This window comes from Cynocephalus volans, chromosome 6, assembly GCF_027409185.1.
Source record: "Cynocephalus volans isolate mCynVol1 chromosome 6, mCynVol1.pri, whole genome shotgun sequence".
In the NCBI taxonomy this organism is placed as follows: domain Eukaryota; kingdom Metazoa; phylum Chordata; class Mammalia; order Dermoptera; family Cynocephalidae; genus Cynocephalus; species Cynocephalus volans.
Window position 1 is genome coordinate 94,983,333 of NC_084465.1, and position 18,188 is coordinate 95,001,520.

The 18,188-nt window shown below is 61.5% G+C and overlaps 5 non-coding genes and 2 pseudogenes across 5 annotated transcripts; all 7 read left to right on the top strand.

The window, feature by feature from the left end:
- The first annotated feature begins 90 nt into the window (after positions 1 to 90).
- Positions 91 to 209, top strand: LOC134381356 (5S ribosomal RNA). The gene has a single exon (XR_010023955.1). It is a non-coding gene; the product is annotated as a 5S ribosomal RNA (ribosomal RNA).
- A 2,058-nt stretch (positions 210 to 2,267) lies between these two features.
- On the top strand, positions 2,268 to 2,385 carry LOC134381425 (5S ribosomal RNA). The gene has a single exon (XR_010024013.1). It is a non-coding gene; the product is annotated as a 5S ribosomal RNA (ribosomal RNA).
- A 2,062-nt stretch (positions 2,386 to 4,447) lies between these two features.
- Positions 4,448 to 4,567, top strand: LOC134381422 (5S ribosomal RNA). Its single transcript, XR_010024010.1, has one exon. It is a non-coding gene; the product is annotated as a 5S ribosomal RNA (ribosomal RNA).
- A 2,050-nt stretch (positions 4,568 to 6,617) lies between these two features.
- On the top strand, positions 6,618 to 6,736 carry LOC134381367 (5S ribosomal RNA). Its single transcript, XR_010023965.1, has one exon. It is a non-coding gene; the product is annotated as a 5S ribosomal RNA (ribosomal RNA).
- A 2,031-nt stretch (positions 6,737 to 8,767) lies between these two features.
- On the top strand, positions 8,768 to 8,895 carry LOC134381426 (5S ribosomal RNA; annotated as a pseudogene).
- A 2,061-nt stretch (positions 8,896 to 10,956) lies between these two features.
- On the top strand, positions 10,957 to 11,066 carry LOC134381431 (5S ribosomal RNA; annotated as a pseudogene).
- Positions 11,067 to 13,129: 2,063 nt separating this feature from the next.
- LOC134381413 (5S ribosomal RNA) lies at positions 13,130 to 13,248 on the top strand. The gene has a single exon (XR_010024001.1). It is a non-coding gene; the product is annotated as a 5S ribosomal RNA (ribosomal RNA).
- Positions 13,249 to 18,188: the final 4,940 nt, after the last annotated feature.

An 18,188-nucleotide genomic window follows, 5' to 3' on the forward strand; every position in this document is an offset into this window, starting at 1 on the left:
CCAGAGCGGCCTCGGGCCGGCAGAACGTGTCACCGGCGGGTCTCGCCTCCGCAGCTCGGCTTCAAGAGGCGGCCGGGCGCAGCGGCCGTCGTCTACGGCCATACCACCCTGAACGCGCCCGATCTCGTCTGATCTCGGAAGCTAAGCAGGGTCGGGCCTGGTTAGTACTTGGATGGGAGACCGCCTGGGAATACCGGGTGCTGTAGGCTTTTGGCCACGCTCCCCTCTGCTTTTTGCTTCCTTTTCCCTCTGGCGCCCACACACGCCTCCTGCCCCTGGGCCCCTGGACCCATGGCAAGGCCCTCCCGCCCCGTGGCCTCTGCCCGACCTCCGCCACCCCAAGGGCCACCCGGCCAAAGAAGGCTGAGGCCCCCGGCCCTCCTTGGGCCTCCCAGATCCTCCGGTGCGGGTGCGCTACGGCGGGCACTGGAGGCGGCCGTCGCCCCCACCTTTGGCCGGCCGCCTCCTTCTGGCCCGACACTTGTGTCGCCCTCAAGAGCGAACGATCATCTTTTCTACTTTAGGGGCAAATGAGCGCATGGGAGGGAGGGAGGGAAGGAGGGAAGGAGGGAGGGGGTAGGGGAGAGGGATGGAGCGGGGAGGGAGAGAAGGAGGGGGGAGGGAAGGAGGCAGGAGGGAAGGAGGGGTGAGGGAGGGAGGGTCGAGGAGGAAGGCGGAGGGACGGGGAAGCAGGGAGGGTTGGAGGAGGGAGGGGACAGATGGAGGTGGGAGGGAGGGAAGGAGAGGGGAGGATAGTATGGGTGGGAGGGAGGAGGGAGGGAGGAAGGGGCCAAGGAGGGAGGAGGAGGGAGGGAGGAGGAGGGAGCGAGGGGGAAGGAGGGAGGGTTGGAGGAGGGAGGGAGAGAAGGAGGTGGGAGAGAGACGTAAGGGGGATGGAAAGAGGGGGCGTGCAGGAGGGGGAGGGAGGGAGGGTGGGAAGTGGGTAGTGAGGGAGGGAGGGAGGGGAGTGGGGAGGGCGAAAGGGAGAGGAGAGGATGGAGGCGGAGGGGGGAGGAAACGGAGCAGGTGGGAGGGAAGGAGGGGAGAGGTAGGGAGGGGAAGGGGAGACTGAGAGAGGGGGAGGGAGGGGGAAAGAGGGAGTTTGGAGCAGGTAGGGACAGAAGGAGGGTGGGAGGGAGAGAAAGGGGAGAGGGAGGGAAGGCGGGGGCAGGGAAGGAGGGGGAGGGTGGGAGGGAGGAAGGGGCGACGGACGGAGGAGGAGGGAGGGAGGGGGAAGGAGGGAGGGTTGGACGAGAGAGGACAGAAGGCGGTGGGAGAGAGATGGAAGGGGGATGGAAGGAGGGGGAGTGCAGGAGGGGAGGTGGGGAGGGAGGGAGTGGGTAGTGAGGGAGGGAGGGAGGGAGGGAGTGGGGAGGGCGAAAGGGAGAGGAGAGGATGAGGATGGTGGGGGAGGAAAAGGAGGATGGGGGAGGGAAGGAGGGGAGACGGAGGGAGGGAGGAAGGGGAGACGGAGAGAGGGGGAGGGAGGGGAAAGAAGGGAGGTTTGGAGCGGGTAGGGACCGAAGGAGGGGGGAGGGAGAGAAGGAGGGGGGAGGGAAGGAGGGCAGCGGGGAAGGAGGGGCAGGGTGGAGGGCGGGGGAGGGAGGGAGGGAGTGGGGAGGGAGGGGGGAAGGAGGGAGGTAGGGAGGCCTTATGATGGAGGGATGGAGGGGGGGAGAGGAAGAGGTGGTGGATGAGGGTTGAGGTGGGGAGGGAGGAAGGGTCGAGGGAGGGAGAAGTGCGTTATAGAGGGGGGAGGGAGGCAGGCAGGGCCGCAAATCAGGATGAGCCCAGGCGGGAAGTGGACAGGGCCACGCAGCCCCGCTGCCCCGCATCGCCAGCTAGTCGGACCCAAGGGAAAATCCCACATCCCTGGGCCCCGGGTCATCCCGCCAGAGGGATGGCAGGAGCGACAGCAGGAGGCGGCTCGACCGAAGCCTGCAAGCACGTCCCGAGGCCCGTCGGGTGACGACCGCCCCACGAATCCGCCCCCCGGGCCCTCCGAGCCAAAGCCACCGCAGCCACTGCGAAGAGACGCTGCCGGGATGAGCCAGACCCTTGTGTCGCTCTGCCCCTGCCTGAGGCCCTGGTTCATTGCGCGTGGGGTCGTGTGTGTTCTGGGGTTCGCGCGTGTGTCGTTTCGTGTGTCCCTCGGATGGGGCTGGAAACCCGCGACCCAGAGCGGCCTCGGGCCGGCAGAACGTGTCCACCGGCGGGTCTCGCCTCCGCAGCTCGGCTTCAAGAGGCGGCCGGGCGCAGCGGCCGTCGTCTACGGCCATACCACCCTGAACGCGCCCGATCTCGTCTGATCTCGGAAGCTAAGCAGGTCGGGCCTGGTTAGTACTTGGATGGGAGACCGCCTGGGAATACCGGGTGCTGTAGGGCTTTTGGCCACGCTCCCCTCTGCTTTTTGCTTCCTTTTCCCTCTGGCGCCCACACACGCCTCCTGCCCCTGGGGCCCCTGGACCCATGGCAAGGCCCTCCCGCCCCGTGGCCTCTGCCCGACCTCCGCCACCCCAAGGGCCACCCGGCCAAAGAAGGCTGAGGCCCCCGGCCCTCCTTGGGCCTCCCAGATCCTCCGGTGCGGGGTGCGCTACGGCGGGCACTGGAGGCGGCCGTCGCCCCCACCTTTGGCCGGCCGCCTCCTTCTGGCCCGACACTTGTGTCGCCCTCAAGAGCGAACGATCATCTTTTCTACTTTAGGGGGCAAATGAGCGCATGGGAGGGAGGAGGGAAGGAGGGAAGGAGGGAGGGGGTAGGGGAGAGGGATGGAGCGGGGAGGGAGAGAAGGAGGGGGGAGGGAAGGAGGCAGGAGGGAAGGAGGGGTGAGGGAGGGAGGGTCGAGGAGGAAGGCGGAGGGACGGGGAATCAGGGAGGGTTGGAGGAGGGAGGGACAGATGGAGGTGGGAGGGAGGGAAGGAGAGGGAGGATAGTATGGGTGGGAGGGAGGGAGGGAGGGAGGAAGGGGCCAAGGAGGGAGGAGGAGGGAGGGAGGAGGAGGGAGCGAGGGGAAGGAGGGAGGGTTGGAGGATTGAGGGAGAGAAGGAGGTGGGAGAGAGACGTAAGGGGATGGAAAGAGGGGGGCGTGCAGGAGGGGGAGGGAGGGAGGGTGGGAGTGGGTAGTGAGGGAGGGAGGGAGGGAGTGGGGAGGGGCGAAAGGGAGAGGAGAGGATGGAGGCGGAGGGGGGAGGAAAACGGAGGAGGTGGGAGGGAAGGAGGGGAGAGGTAGGGAGGGGGAAGGGGAGACTGAGAGAGGGGGAGGGAGGGGGAAAGAGGGAAGTTTGGAGCAGGTAGGGACAGAAGGAGGTGGGAGGGAGAGAAAGGGAGAGGGAGGGAAGGCGGGGCAGGGAAGGAGGGGGAGGGTGGGAGGGAGGAAGGGGCGACGGACGGAGGAGGAGGGAGGGAGGGGGAAGGAGGGAGGGTTGGAGGAGAGAGGGACAGAAGGCGGTGGGAGAGAGATGGAAGGGGGATGGAAGGAGGGGGAGTGCAGGAGGGGGAGGTGGGGAGGAGGGAGTGGGTAGTGAGGGGAGGGAGGGAGGGAGGGAGTGGGGAGGGCGGAAAGGGAGAGGAGAGGATGGAGGGATGGTGGGGGGGAGGAAAAGGAGGATGGGGGAGGGAAGGAGGGGAGACGGAGGGAGGGAGGAAGGGGAGACGGAGAGAGGGGGAGGGAGGGGAAAGAGGGAGGTTTGGAGCGGGTAGGGACCGAAGGAGGGGGAGGGAGAGAAGGAGGGGGGAGGGAAGGAGGGCAGCGGGAAGGAGGGGCAGGGTGGAGGGCGTGGGGAGGGAGGGAGGGAGTGGGGAGGGAGGGGGGGAAGGAGGGAGGTAGGGAGGCCTTATGATGGAGGGATGGAGGGGGGAGAGGAAGAGGTGGTGGGATGAGGGTTGAGGTGGGGAGGGAGGAAGGGTCGAGGAGGGAGAAGTGCGTTATAGAGGGGGGAGGGAGGCAGGCAGGGCCGCAAATCAGGATGAGCCCAGGCGGGAAGTGGACAGGCGCACGCAGCCCCGCTGCCCCGCATCGCCAGCTAGTCGGACCCAAGGGGAAAATCCCACATCCCTGGGCCCCGGGTCATCCCGCCAGAGGGATGGCAGGAGCGACAGCAGGAGGCGGCTCGACCGAAGCCTGCAAGCACGTCCCGAGGCCCGTCGGGTGACGACCGCCCCACGAATCCGCCCCCCGGGCCCTCCGAGCCAAAGCCACCGCAGCCACTGCGAAGAGACGCTGCCGGGATGAGCCAGACCCTTGTGTCGCTCTGCCCCTGCCTGAGGCCCTGGTTCATTGCGCGTGGGGTCGTGTGTGTTCTGGGGTTCGCGCGTGTGTCGTTTCGTGTGTCCCTCGGATGGGGCTGGAAACCCGCGACCCAGAGCGGCCTCGGGCCGGCAGAACGTGTCACCGGCGGGTCTCGCCTCCGCAGCTCGGCTTCAAGAGGCGCCGGGCGCAGCGGCCGTCGTCTACGGCCATACCACCCTGAACGCGCCCGATCTCGTCTGATCTCGGAAGCTAAGCAGGGGTCGGGCCTGGTTAGTACTTGGATGGGAGACCGCCTGGGAATACCGGGTGCTGTAGGCTTTTGGCCACGCTCCCCTCTGCTTTTTGCTTCCTTTTCCCTCTGGCGCCCACACACGCCTCCTGCCCCTGGGCCCCTGGACCCATGGCAAGGCCCTCCCGCCCCGTGGCCTCTGCCCGACCTCCGCCACCCCAAGGGCCACCCGGCCAAAGAAGGCTGAGGCCCCCGGCCCTCCTTGGGCCTCCCAGATCCTCCGGTGCGGGTGCGCTACGGCGGGCACTGGAGGCGGCCGTCGCCCCCACCTTTGGCCGGCCGCTCCTTCTGGCCCGACACTTGTGTCGCCCTCAAGAGCGAACGATCATCTTTTCTACTTTAGGGGCAAATGAGCGCATGGGAGGGAGGGAGGGAAGGAGGGAAGGAGGGAGGGGGTAGGGGAGAGGGATGGAGCGGGGAGGGAGAGAAGGAGGGGGGAGGGAAGGAGGCAGGAGGGAAGGAGGGGTGAGGGAGGGAGGGTCGAGGAGGAAGGCGGAGGGACGGGGAAGCAGGGAGGGTTGGAGGAGGGAGGGACAGATGGAGGTGGGAGGGAGGGAAGGAGAGGGGAGGATAGGGAGGAAGGGGCCAAGGAGGGAGGAGGAGGGAGGGAGGAGGAGGGAGCGAGGGGGAAGGAGGGAGGGTTGGAGGATTGAGGGAGAGAAGGAGGTGGGAGAGAGACGTAAGGGGGATGGAAAGAGGGGGCGTGCAGGAGGGGGAGGGAGGGAGGGTGGGAGTGGGTAGTGAGGGAGGGAGGGAGGGAGTGGGGAGGGCGAAAGGGAGAGGAGAGGATGGAGGCGGAGGGGGGAGGAAACGGAGGAGGTGGGAGGTCGAAGGAGGGGAGAGGTAGGGAGGGGGAAGGGGAGACTGAGAGAGGGGGGAGGGAGGGGGAAAGAGGGAAGTTTGGAGCAGGTAGGGACAGAAGGAGGTGGGAGGGAGAGAAAGGGGAGAGGGAGGGAAGGCGGGGGGCAGGGAAGGAGGGGAGGGTGGGAGGAGGAAGGGGCGACGGACGGAGGAGGAGGGAGGGAGGGGGAAGGAGGGAGGGTTGGACGAGAGAGGGACAGAAGGCGGTGGGAGAGAGATGGAAGGGGGATGGAAGGAGGGGGAGTGCAGGAGGGGGAGGTGGGGAGGGAGGGAGTGGGTAGTGGGGGAGGGAGGGAGGAGGAGGAGGGAGTGGGGAGGGCGAAAGGGAGAGGAGAGGATGGAGGGATGGTGGGGGGAGGAAAAGGAGGATGGGGGAGGGAAGGAGGGGAGACGGAGGGAGGGAGGAAGGGGAGACGGAGAGAGGGGAGGGAGGGGGAAAGAGGGAGGTTTGGAGCGGGTAGGGACCGAAGGAGGGGGGAGGGAGAGAAGGAGGGGGGAGGGAAGGAGGGCAGCGGGAAGGAGGGGCAGGGGTGGAGGGCGTGGGGAGGGAGGGAGGGAGTGGGGAGGGAGGGGGGAAGGAGGGAGGTAGGGAGGCCTTATGATGGAGGGATGGAGGGGGGGAGAGGAAGAGGTGGTGGGATGAGGGTTGAGGTGGGGAGGGAGGAAGGGTCGAGGGAGGGAGAAGTGCGTTATAGAGGGGGGAGGGAGGCAGGCAGGGCCGCAAATCAGGATGAGCCCAGGCGGGAAGTGGACAGGCGCACGCAGCCCCGCTGCCCCGCATCGCCAGCTAGTCGGACCCAAGGGAAAAATCCCACATCCCTGGGCCCCGGGTCATCCCGCCAGAGGGATGGCAGGAGCGACAGCAGGGAGGCGGCTCGACCCGAAGCCTGCAAGCACGTCCCGAGGCCCGTCGGGTGACGACCGCCCCACGAATCCGCCCCCCGGGCCCTCCGAGCCAAAGCCACCGCAGCCACTGCCGAAGAGACGCTGCCGGGATGAGCCAGACCCTTGTGTCGCTCTGCCCCTGCCTGAGGCCCTGGTTCATTGCGCGTGGGGTCGTGTGTGTTCTGGGGTTCGCGCGTGTGTCGTTTCGTGTGTCCCTCGGATGGGGATGGAAACCCCGCGACCCAGAGCGGCCTCGGGCCGGCAGAACGTGTCACCGGCGCGGTCTCACCTCCGCAGCTCGGCTTCAAGAGGCGGCTGGGCGCAGCGGCCGTCGTCTACGGCCATACCACCCTGAACGCGCCCGATCTCGTCTGATCTCGGAAGCTAAGCAGGGTCGGGCCTGGTTAGTACTTGGATGGGAGACCGCCTGGGAATACCGGGTGCTGTAGGCTTTTGGCCACGCTCCCCTCTGCTTTTTGCTTCCTTTTCCCTCTGGCGCCCACACACGCCTCCTGCCCCTGGGCCCCTGGACCCATGGCAAGGCCCTCCCGCCCGTGGCCTCTGCCCGACCTCCGCCACCCCAAGGGCCACCCGGCCAAAGAAGGCTGAGGCCCCCGGCCCTCCTTGGGCCTCCCAGATCCTCCGGTGCGGGTGCGCTACGGCGGGCACTGGAGGCGGCCGTCGCCCCCACGTTTGGCCGGCCGCCTCCTTCTGGCCCGACACTTGTGTCGCCCTCAAGAGCGAAGGATCATCTTTTCTACTTTAGGGGCAAATGAGCCCATGGGAGGGAGGGAGGGGGTAGGGGAGAGGGATGGAGCGGGGAGGGAGAGAAGGAGGGGGGAGGGAAGGAGGCAGGAGGGAAGGAGGGTGAGGGAGGGAGGGTCGAGGAGGAAGGCGGAGGGACGGGGAAGCAGGGAGGGTTGGAGGAGGGAGGGACAGATGGAGGTGGGAGGGAGGGAAGAGAGAGGGGAGGATAGTAGGGGTGGGAGGGAGGGAGGAGGGAGGAAGGGGCCAAGGAGGGAGGAGGAGGGAGGGAGGGGGGAAGGAGGGAGGGTTGGAGGAGGGAGGGAGAGAAGGAGGTGGGAGAGAGACGTAAGGGGATGGAAAGAGGGGGCGTGCAGGAGGGGGAGGGAGGGAGGGTGGGAGTGGGTAGTGAGGGAGGGTGGGAGGGAGTGGGGAGGGCGAAAGGGAGAGGAGAGGATGGAGGCGGAGGGGGGAGGAAACGGAGGAGGTGGGAGGGAAGGAGGGGAGAGGTAGGGAGGGGGAAGGGGAGACTGAGAGAGGGGAGGGAGGGGGAAAGAGGGAAGTTTGGAGCAGGTAGGGACAGAAGGAGGTGGGAGGGAGAGAAAGGGGAGAGGGAGGGAAGGCGGGGGCAGGGAAGGAGGGGGAGGGTGGGAGGGAGGAAGGGGCGACGGACGGAGGAGGAGGGAGGGAGGGGGAAGGAGGGAGGGTTGGACGAGAGAGGGACAGAAGGCGGTGGGAGAGAGATGGAAGGGGGATGGAAGGAGGGGGAGTGCAGGAGGGGGAGGTGGGGAGGGAGGGAGTGGGTAGTGGGGGAGGGAGGGAGGGAGGGAGGGAGTGGGGAGGGCGAAAGGGAGAGGAGAAGATGGAGGGATGGTGGGGGGAGGAAAAGGAGGATGGGGGAGGGAAGGAGGGGAGACGGAGGGAGGGAGGAAGGGGAGACGGAGAGAGGGGGAGGGAGGGGGAAAGAGGGAGGTTTGGAGCGGGTAGGGACCGAAGGAGGGGGGAGGGAGAGAAGGAGGGGGGAGGGAAGGAGGTCAGCGGGAAGGAGGGGCAGGGATGGAGGGCGTGGGGAGGGAGGGAGGGAGTGGGGAGGGAGGGGGGAAGGAGGGAGGTAGGGAGGCCTTATGATGGAGGGATGGAGGGGGGGAGAGGTAGAGGTGGGTGGGATGAGGGTTGAGGTGGGGAGGGAGGAAGGGTCGAGGGAGGAGAAGTGCGTTATAGAGGGGGGAGGGAGGCAGGCAGGGCCGCAAATCAGGATGAGCCCAGGCGGGAAGTGGACAGGCGCACGCAGCCCCGCTGCCCCCGCATCGCCAGCAAGTCGGACCCAAGGGAAAATCCCACATCCCTGGGCCCCGGGTCATCCCGCCAGAGGGATGGCAAGAGCGACAGCAGGAGGCGGCTCGACCGAAGCCTGCAAGCACGTCCCGAGGCCCGTCGGGTGACGACCGCCCCACGAATCCGCCCCCCGGGCCCTCCGAGCCAAAGCCACCGCAGCCACTGCGAAGAGACGCTGCCGGGATGAGCCAGACCCTTGTGTCGCTCTGCCCCTGCCTGAGGCCCTGGTTCATTGCGCGTGGGGTCGTGTGTGTTCTGGGGTTCGCGCGTGTGTCGTTTCGTGTGTCCCTCGGATGGGGCTGGAAACCCGCGACCCAGAGCGGCCTCGGGCCGGCAGAACGTGTCACCGGCGGGTCTCGCCTCCGCAGCTCGGCTTCAAGAGGCGGCCGGGCGCAGCGGCCGTCGTCTACGGCCATACCACCCTGAACGCGCCCGATCTCCCGATCTCGTCTGATCTCGGAAGCTAAGCAGGGTCGGGCCTGGTTAGTACTTGAATGGGAGACCCGCCTGGGAATACCGGGTGCTGTAGGCTTTTGGCCACGCTCCCCTCTGCTTTTTGCTTCCTTTTCCCTCTGGCGCCCACACACGCCTCCTGCCCCTGGGCCCCTGGACCCATGGCAAGGCCCTCCCGCCCCGTGGCCTCTGCCCGACCTCCGCCACCCCAAGGGCCACCCGGCCAAAGAAGGCTGAGGCCCCCGGCCCTCCTTGGGCCTCCCAGATCCTCCGGTGCGGGTGCGCTACGGCGGGCACTGGAGGCGGCCGTCGCCCCCACCTTTGGCCGGCCGCCTCCTTCTGGCCCGACACTTGTGTCGCCCTCAAGAGCGAACGATCATCTTTTCTACTTTAGGGCAAATGAGCGCATGGGAGAGAGGGAGGGAAGGAGGGAAGGAGGGAGGGGGTAGGGGAGAGGTATGGAGCGGGGAGGGAGAGAAGGAGGGGGAGGGAAGGAGGCAGGAGGGAAGGAGGGGTGAGGGAGGGAGGGTCGAGGAGGAAGGCGGAGGGACGGGGAAGCAGGGAGGGTTGGAGGAGGGAGGGACAGATGGAGGTGGGAGGGAGGGAAGGAGAGGGGAGGATAGTAGGGGTGGGAGGGAGGGAGGGAGGAGGAAGGGGCCAAGGAGGGAGGAGGAGGGAGGGAGGGGAAGGAGGGAGGGTTGGAGGAGGGAGGGAGAGAAGGAGGTGGGAGAGAGACGTAAGGGGGATGGAAAGAGGGGGCGTGCAGGAGGGGGAGGGAGGGAGGGTGGGAGTGGGTAGTGAGGGAGGGAGGGAGGGAGTGGGGAGGGCGAAAGGGAGAGGAGAGGATGGAGGCGGAGGGGGGAGGAAACGGAGGAGGTGGGAGGGAAGGAGGGGAGAGGTAGGGAGGGGGAAGGGGAGACTGAGAGAGGGGGAGGGAGGGGGAAAGAGGGAAGTTTGGAGCAGGTAGGGACAGAAGGAGGTGGGAGGGAGAGAAAGGGGGGAGGGAGGGAAGGCGGGGCAGGGAAGGAGGGGGAGGGTGGGAGGGAGGAAGGGCGACGGACGGAGGAGGAGGGAGGGAGGGGGAAGGAGGGAGGGTTGGAGGACGAGAGGGACAGAAGGCGGTGGGAGAGAGATGGAAGGGGGATGGAAGGAGGGGGAGTGCAGGAGGGGGAGGTGGGGAGGGAGGGAGTGGGTAGTGGGGGAGGGAGGGAGGGAGGTAGTGGGGAGGGCGAAAGGGAGAGGAGAGGATGGAGGGATGGTGGGGGGAGGAAAAGGAGGATGGGGGAGGGAAGGAGGGGAGACGGAGGGAGGGAGGAAGGGGAGACGGAGAGAGGGGAGGGAGGGGGAAAGAGGGAGGTTTGGAGCGGGTAGGGACGAAGGAGGGGGGAGGGAGAGAAGGAGGGGGGAGGGAAGGAGGTCAGTGGGAAGGAGGGGCAGGGATGGAGGGCGTGGGGAGGGAGGAAGGGAGTGGTGAGGGAGGGGGGAAGGAGGGAGGTAGGGAGGCCTTATGATGGAGGGATGGAGGGGGGGAGAGGTAGAGGTGGGTGGGATGAGGGGTGAGGTGGGGGAGGGGAGGAAGGGTCGAGGGAGGGAGAAGTGCGTTATAGAGGGGGGAGGGAGGCAGGCAGGGCCGCAAATCAGGATGAGCCCAGGCGGGAAGTGGACAGGCGCACGCAGCCCCGCTTGCCCCGCATCGCCAGCAAGTCGGACCCAAGGGAAAATCCCACATCCCTGGGCCCCGGGTCATCCCGCCAGAGGGATGGCAGGAGCGACAGCAGGAGGCGGTTCGACCCGAAGCCTGCAAGCACGTCCCGAGGCCCGTCGGGTGACGACCGCCCCACGAATCCGCCCCCCGGGCCCTCCGAGCCAAAGCCACCGCAGCCACTGCGAAGAGACGCTGCCCCGGGGGATGAGCCAGACCCTTGTGTCGCTCTGCCCCTGCCTGAGGCCCTGGTTCATTGCGCGTGGGGTCGTGTGTGTTCTGGGGTTCGCGCGTGTGTCGTTTCGTGTGTCCCTCGGATGGGGCTGGAAACCCGCGACCCAGAGCGGCCTCGGGCCGGCAGAACGTTGTCACCGGCGGGTCTCGCCTCCGCAGCTCGGCTTCAGAGGCGGCCGGGCGCAGCGGCGTCGCTAGCGGCCGGTCTACGCCAACCCCTGAACGCGCCCGATCTCGTCTGATCTCGGAAGCTAAGCAGGGTCTGGTTAGTACTTGGATGGGAGACCACCTGGGAATACCGGGTGCTGTAGGCTTTTGGCCACGCTCCCCTCTGCTTTTTGCTTCCTTTTCCCTCTGGCCGCCCACACACGCCTCCTGCCCCTGGGCCCCTGGACCCATGGCAAGGCCCTCCCGCCCCGTGGCCTCTGCCCGACCTCCGCCACCCCAAGGGCCACCCGGCAAAGAAGGCTGAGGCCCCCGGCCCTCCTTGGGCCTCCCAGATCCTCCGGTGCGGGTGCGCTTACGGCGGGCACTGGAGGCGGCCGTCGCCCCCACCTTTGGCCGGCCGCCTCCTTCTGGCCCGACACTTGTGTCGCCCTCAAGAGCGAACGATCATCTTTTCTACTTTAGGGGCAAATGAGCGCATGGGAGGGAGGGAGGGAAGGAGGGAAGGAGGGAGGGGGGTAGGGGAGACGGGATGGAGCGGGGAGGGAGAGAAGGAGGGGGGAGGGAAGGAGGCAGGAGGGAAGGAGGGGTGAGGGAGGGAGGGTCGAGGAGGAAGGCGGAGGGACGGGGAAGCAGGGAGGGTTGGAGGAGGGAGGGACAGATGGAGGTGGGAGGGAGGGAAGGAGAGGGGAGGATAGTAGGGGTGGAGGGAGGGAGGGAGGGAGGAAGGGGCCAAGGAGGGAGGAGGAGGGAGGGAGGGGGAAGGAGGGAGGGTTGGAGGAGGGAGGGAGAGAAGGAGGTGGGAGAGAGACGTAAGGGGGATGGAAAGAGGGGGCGTGCAGGAGGGGGAGGGAGGGAGGGTGGGAGTGGGTAGTGAGGGAGGGAGGGAGGGAGTGGGGAGGGCGAAAGGGAGAGGAGAGGATGGAGGCGGAGGGGGGAGGAAACGGAGGAGGTGGGAGGGAAGGAGGGGAGAGGTAGGGAGGGGGAAGGGAGACTGAGAGAGGGGGAGGGAGGGGGAAAGAGGGAAGTTTGGAGCAGGTAGGGACAGAAGGAGGTGGGAGGGAGAGAAAGGGGGGAGGGAGCGGAAGGCGGGGGCAGGGAAGGAGGGGGAGGGTGGGAGGGAGGAAGGGGCGACGGACGGAGGAGGAGGGAGGGAGGGGGGAGGAGGGAGGGTTGACGAGAGAGGGACAGAAGGCGGTGGGAGAGAGATGGAAGGGGGATGGAAGGAGGGGGAGTGCAGGAGGGGGAGGGGGGAGGGAGGGAGTGGGTAGTGGGGAGGGAGGGAGGGAGGAGAGGAGTGGGGAGGGCGAAAGGGAGAGGAGAGGATGGAGGGATGGTGGGGGGAGGAAAGGAGGATGGGGGAGGGAAGGAGGGGAGACGGAGGGAGGGAGGAAGGGGAGACGGAGAGAGGGGGAGGAGGGGGAAAGAGGGAGGTTTGGAGCGGGTAGGGACCGAAGGAGGGGGGAGGGAGAGAAGGAGGGGGAGGGAAGGAGGGCAGAGGGAAGGAGGGGCAGGGGTGGAGGCGTGGGGAGGGAGGGAGGGAGTGGGGAGGGAGGGGGGGAAGGAGGGAGGGGGGAAGGAGGGAGGTAGGGAGGCCTTATGATGGAGGGATGGAGGGGGGGAGAGGAAGAGGTGGTGGGATGAGGGTTGAGGTGGGGAGGGAGGAAGGGTCGAGGGAGGGAGAAGTGCGTTATAGAGGGTGGAGGGAGGCAGGCAGGGCCGCAAATCAGGATGAGCCCAGGCGGGAAGTGGACAGGCGCACGCAGCCCCGCTGCCCCGCATCGCCAGCAAGTCGGACCCAAGGGAAAATCCCACATCCCTGGGCCCCGGGTCATCCCGCCAGAGGGATGGCAGGAGCGACAGCAGGAGGCGGCTCGACCGAAGCCTGCAAGCACGTCCCGAGGCCCGTCGGGTGACGACCGCCCCACGAATCCGCCCCCCGGCCCTCCGAGCCAAAGCCACCGCAGCCACTGCGAAGAGACGCTGCCGGGATGAGCCAGACCCTTGTGTCGCTCTGCCCCTGCCTGAGGCCCTGGTTCCTTGCGCGTGGGGTCGTGTGTGTTCTGGGGTTCGCGCGTGTGTCGTTTCGTGTGTCCCTCGGATGGGGCTGGAAACCCGCGACCCAGAGCGGCCTCGGGCCGGCAGAACGTGTCACCGGCGGGTCTCGCCTCCGCAGCTCGGCTTCAAGAGGCGGCCGGGCGCAGCGGCCGTCCTCTACGGTCATACCACCCTGAACACGCCCGATCTCGTCTGATCTCGGAAGCTAAGCAGGGTCGGGCCTGGTTAGTACTTGGATGGGAGACCGCCTGGGAATACCGGGTGCTGTAGGCTTTTGGCCACGCTCCCCTCTGCTTTTTGCTTCCTTTTCCCTCTGGCGCCCACACACGCCTCCTGCCCCTGGGCCCCTGGACCCATGGCAAGGCCCTCCCGCCCCGTGGCCTCTGCCAGACCTCTGCCACCCCAATGTTCCCACTCACAAGATGAATCTCCCATACGTTCTCCATTGTGCAATTCCATCATATTCATTACCGACCACTGGCTTTGCATTTCTGGGCCTTTTTAAGGCAACCTGTAATATCTGCGTAGCATTTTCAGAAGAATAGAAATAAACTTCCGGGCCCAGCCCGCGGCGCACTCCGGAGAGTGCGGCGCTGGGAGCACAGCGACGCTCCCACCGTGGGTTCGGATCCTATATAGGACTGGCCGGTGCACTCACTGGCTGAGTGCCGGTCACGAAAAAGACAAAAAAAAAAAAAAAAAAGAAATAAACTTTCAACCGCCCAAACCTTTTAAGCTCTGCTATGGAGAGCTCCGTTGTCTTACCCATAGTGTCAAACAGTAGCCTGTGTGACGCAGACTGAGGCAGAGAAACCAACTATTTCCATTTTTCGTGTAATTCTATTAATATCCTTCATGGAAAGGTTAGAAGACTCTAAGTTAAACAAAACACTTCTTATTGTTCCCTAAGAGATCCTTAAATATAATATGAATAACTATAAAATTTCTCATATTGATCACATCTGGGTATAGGTGGGTAATGAGGTCAAGATGGTCCTACTGGGAGCCTATTATCTGCCTATCTATTCATTAGTGTGTGTCCAGCGTGCAGAGTTCATTGTGTCATTATATTTAAACTGTACATTCTATGAAATTTTTCTAAGTATGATATACCTCACTGAAATATTTTAAAGAACTATTTACATGTCAGATAATGTACAATTTAAAAATGTTATTTTTACGTATTATCCGACTATCTCCCCAGTTTTGCTGTCAGTGTTAATTTGGAATGAGTTTTTAAGCCTTTTTACTGGGTCCATTTAAATTTACCTTTACATTCATTTTCACAAGTTTGGGTTGCAAATGATTGAGAACCAGCCAGTGTGTGTTTAGAGATATCCGGTTACATAAACATGTGTTATTAACTTTTATGTACATTAAGGAATTCATCCATTTGTAATGAAAAGAACTTCAGGACTGATGTCTAATTGAACAAAAAAGCAAAACATGTATCATTGTGTAAAGAGGCATAATCGAAACAATAATTACATGAATTGGAATTTCAGAGAGGGAGACTTCTAGGGTAAGGTTTTTGTTAATTCTCAGCAGGGAGTGATGATCACACTGGCCCCACGCAGTGGCAGAGAAACCGGGGAAGTATTGGTTGCTCACTCAGGGCTGCTGCTGGTGTGAGAGATCACACAACTCGAGAAGCACCGACACAGTTGGTGTTCTCCACAGGACATTCTCTGTATTTGGGGAATGAACATGGAGGATTGAGGAGCCAGGCAAAGGGTTCCTAAAAGTCAGAGTAAAATCTGCCTGCTGATTGATCCTTCAGGATTTTTGCCACATTTGAAAGCTGCAGGGCGTGGGCACTAAAGCAGCAAGCTGAAACCTCTAAAGGTCACAAGTGGATTTGCCACAGTGTTTCATGTTTGACCAATGACCTACTAGAATTTCCATCCAAATCCCTGAAGAGCCTTCCCTGAGGAAGACAGAAGAACCAGAGGTGGGTGAGCCTCGTTACAACTGCATATGGATAATTGGACTCAGAGGGGGACAGAGAGGCGAGAGAGAATGGAACAGAAGCCGTCGCTGAAGGTTTAATTTTCAAAAATTAGTATAATACATCAACCCACAGATTAAAGAACCCCAATTAGATCAGCAAGCCCAGGGCCAGCCCGTGGCTCACTTGGGAGAGTGCGGTGCTGATAACACCAAGGCCACTGGCTCAGATCCCTATATAGGGATGGCCGGTTAGCTCACTGGCTGAGCGTGGTGCTGACAAAACCAAGTCAAGGGCTAAGATCCCCTTACTGGTCATCTTAAAAAAAAAAAATCAGCAAGCCCCAACAGGGAATAAAAAAGAAAAGAGGAGAAAATCATACTAAAGTCCATCATAGTTAAATTGCTAAAACGAAGCAGATAAAGTCAAATTTCTTTTCTAAAGCAAATTCACAGCTTTATATGTCATTATTAAACAATAAATATCAAAATATTCTAAAACTACTTATTCATCATAATGTAAGAAAATAACAAACCTAAGATTCACAGGAGAATGAATATACTAAACACAAAAGAATGAAATCAAACTATCAGAAGAGGGCAAAATGACAGAACTGACAGACTAATAAATCTGAAAGCTGTTTATTTGAATAATAAAAGCCCAGCAAAAATCATGTATTCACTTTCAGTGTTTATTTCAATTAAGTGAATTTTAGTCAAATAAAAATACACAAATGTGGGAGCAGAAAAAAATGTAAATGTAGATTCTGAAGAAACTACAAAAATAAGGATAATTATTAAAATACACATTTCATAAATAAGTTTCATATTTTAATGAAAAAGAAAATTTCCTGGCCAAGCATAAATGATAGAACATTGCTAAGGCCCCTCCCCCGGACTGGTTTGCCACTAAGGGACCCCCTCAAATGGCCTGCCCTAGGGCCCCCTTGGCCTGATTGGTGCTAAGGGTCCCCCTGGCCTGACCTGACCTGCATCTAAGACACCCCCTGGCCTGGCCTGCCCTGCCCTGCCACTAAGTGCCTCCCCCGAATGGCCTGTCCCAGGGCACCCCTTCCCTAGGGCACCCCTGCCCTTTCCTGGCCTGCCACTAAGGGCTGCCCTGGCCAGGCTTACACAAGAGACCCACTGTCCTGGCCCACCTCAGGGTCCCTGTTTTAGTCCGTTTTGTGTTGCTATAACAGAATACTTGGAACTGGGTAATTTATAAAGAAAAGTGAAATTTATTGATGCTAAGAAATACAAAGTCCATCTGGTGGTGGCCACAGTGACCCAGGGGTCTCACACTGCAAGAAAGTGGAAGCAGAGAGAGCAGAGAGAGAGAGAGACTCTCATATGGTCTTCTTTTAGAGCCCTCAGAACCACACTCCTGACCACCATTTAAGCCATCCACTGTGGCATGGTCTGCCCCTGACCCCCCAAAACTCATGTCCTTTTCACATGCAGATACATTCGTTTCATCCCCACAGTCTTAACTTGTTTCAACTCAAGAGTCCAAAGTTCAAAGTCCCATCTGTAAAATCAATACAAGTTATCTACTTCCAAGATACTGTGGTGGGACAAACATAGGGTACATATTCTCATTCTAAAAGGGAGAAATAGGCCAAAAGAAAGGGGTATCAGGTCCTAAGCAAGTCCAAAATCCAGCAGGGCAGGCATTAAATCTCAAAGATGGTGAATTATGTACCTTGAGTCCATGTTCCACATCCTCTGCATGCTGGTGTGGGGGTTGGGTCCCCAAGTCCTTGGGCAGCTCTGCTCCTTTGGCTTTCCTGATTGCATGCTACACTTCAGCTCTCCCAGGCTGTTGTTCCACTCTGTACCTCCACAGGTCTGGGGTCTACATGGTGGTCCTGCTCTCATGGCTCCACTAGACATGGTGCTGATGGGGTTTCTCTGCTGCAACTCAAACCCCACGTTTCCACTTGGTAATGCTCTAGGGAAGGTTGCCTGTGGTGACTCTGCCCCTGTGACAGATCTCTTCCTGGACCCCCAGACTTTTCCATACATCCTTTGAAATCTGGGTGGAGGCTCCCAAGCTTTCCGAGCTCTAGCATTCTGTGAGCATGCAGACCTAACACCACGTGGACTCCACCAAGGCTTCTGGCTTGTATTTTCCAAAGCTGTGCATCCAGCCACACTTGGGGCCAATTTAGCCACAGCTGGAGCAGCCAAAGCAGCTGGGATGCTGGTGCTAGAAGCAATTTCTTAAGGTGGCCCTGAGCAGTGAGCCCATGGAGGGCTCCTCAAGCCAGTTCCCCAAGACCATTTTGTCTCCCTAGATCTTTGGGCCTCAAATGGAAGAGTTGGCCCCAGAAGCTTCTGTAATGCCTTCAGTAACTTTTTCTCCTTCTCTTGATAATCCTGTTCTTTTGTGTTAATCTTAGTACCATTGGATTTTCCTTCTGAAAATGCTCTCTGTTTCTCTACCACATGGCCAGACTGCAAACTTTCCAAATTTTTACACTCTGTTTCCTTTTTAAATTCTGGCCTTATGTCATGCCTGTGCCGCCATAACTCAGAGTAGGCTGTTACAAGTAGCCATGCAGCTCCCTTAACGCTTTGCTGCTTAGAAATTTCTTCCACCGAATAATCTGTTTGACAACTCTTAACTTCCAACTTCCACAAAGTCCTAGGGCATGAACGTTCTTTGCCAGTTCACAGCGAGGGTAATCTTTGCCCCAGTTTCCAATAAACTCCTTACTTCTATCTGAGACCTCCTTTGAATGGTCTTTACAGTCCATATTTCCATACGAATTCTGCTCACCACCATTTAACCAGTCTCTAGGACATTCTAAACTTTCCCTCATCTTTTTGCTTTCTTCTCAGTCCTCGAGACTCCTCCAAACTCTCAACACCCAGTTCCAAAGCCATTTCCACATTTTCAAGTGTCTGTTATAAGCAACACTCCACTCCTGGTACCAATTTTCTGCTTTAGTCCATTTTGTATGGCTATGACAGAATACTTGGCACTAAGGCCCTCCATGTCCAGGCCTACTATTCAGAGCCTCTCTGCTGCTAATGGCCCCCCCTTCTGCTAAGGGCCTTCCATATCTACCCCAAGTGTTTCCTTGGCCTGGCTTACCACTAAGGGGTCCCCTGGCTGGCCTGCTCCTAGGGCCTCCCTGCCCTGGCCTGGCACTAAGAGCTCCACTGGCCTTGCCTGCCCCTAGGGACACCTGGCCTAGCCTGGCCTGCCACTAGGGCTCCCTTGGCCAGGCAGGCCTACCCCAAGTGCCCCCTAACTT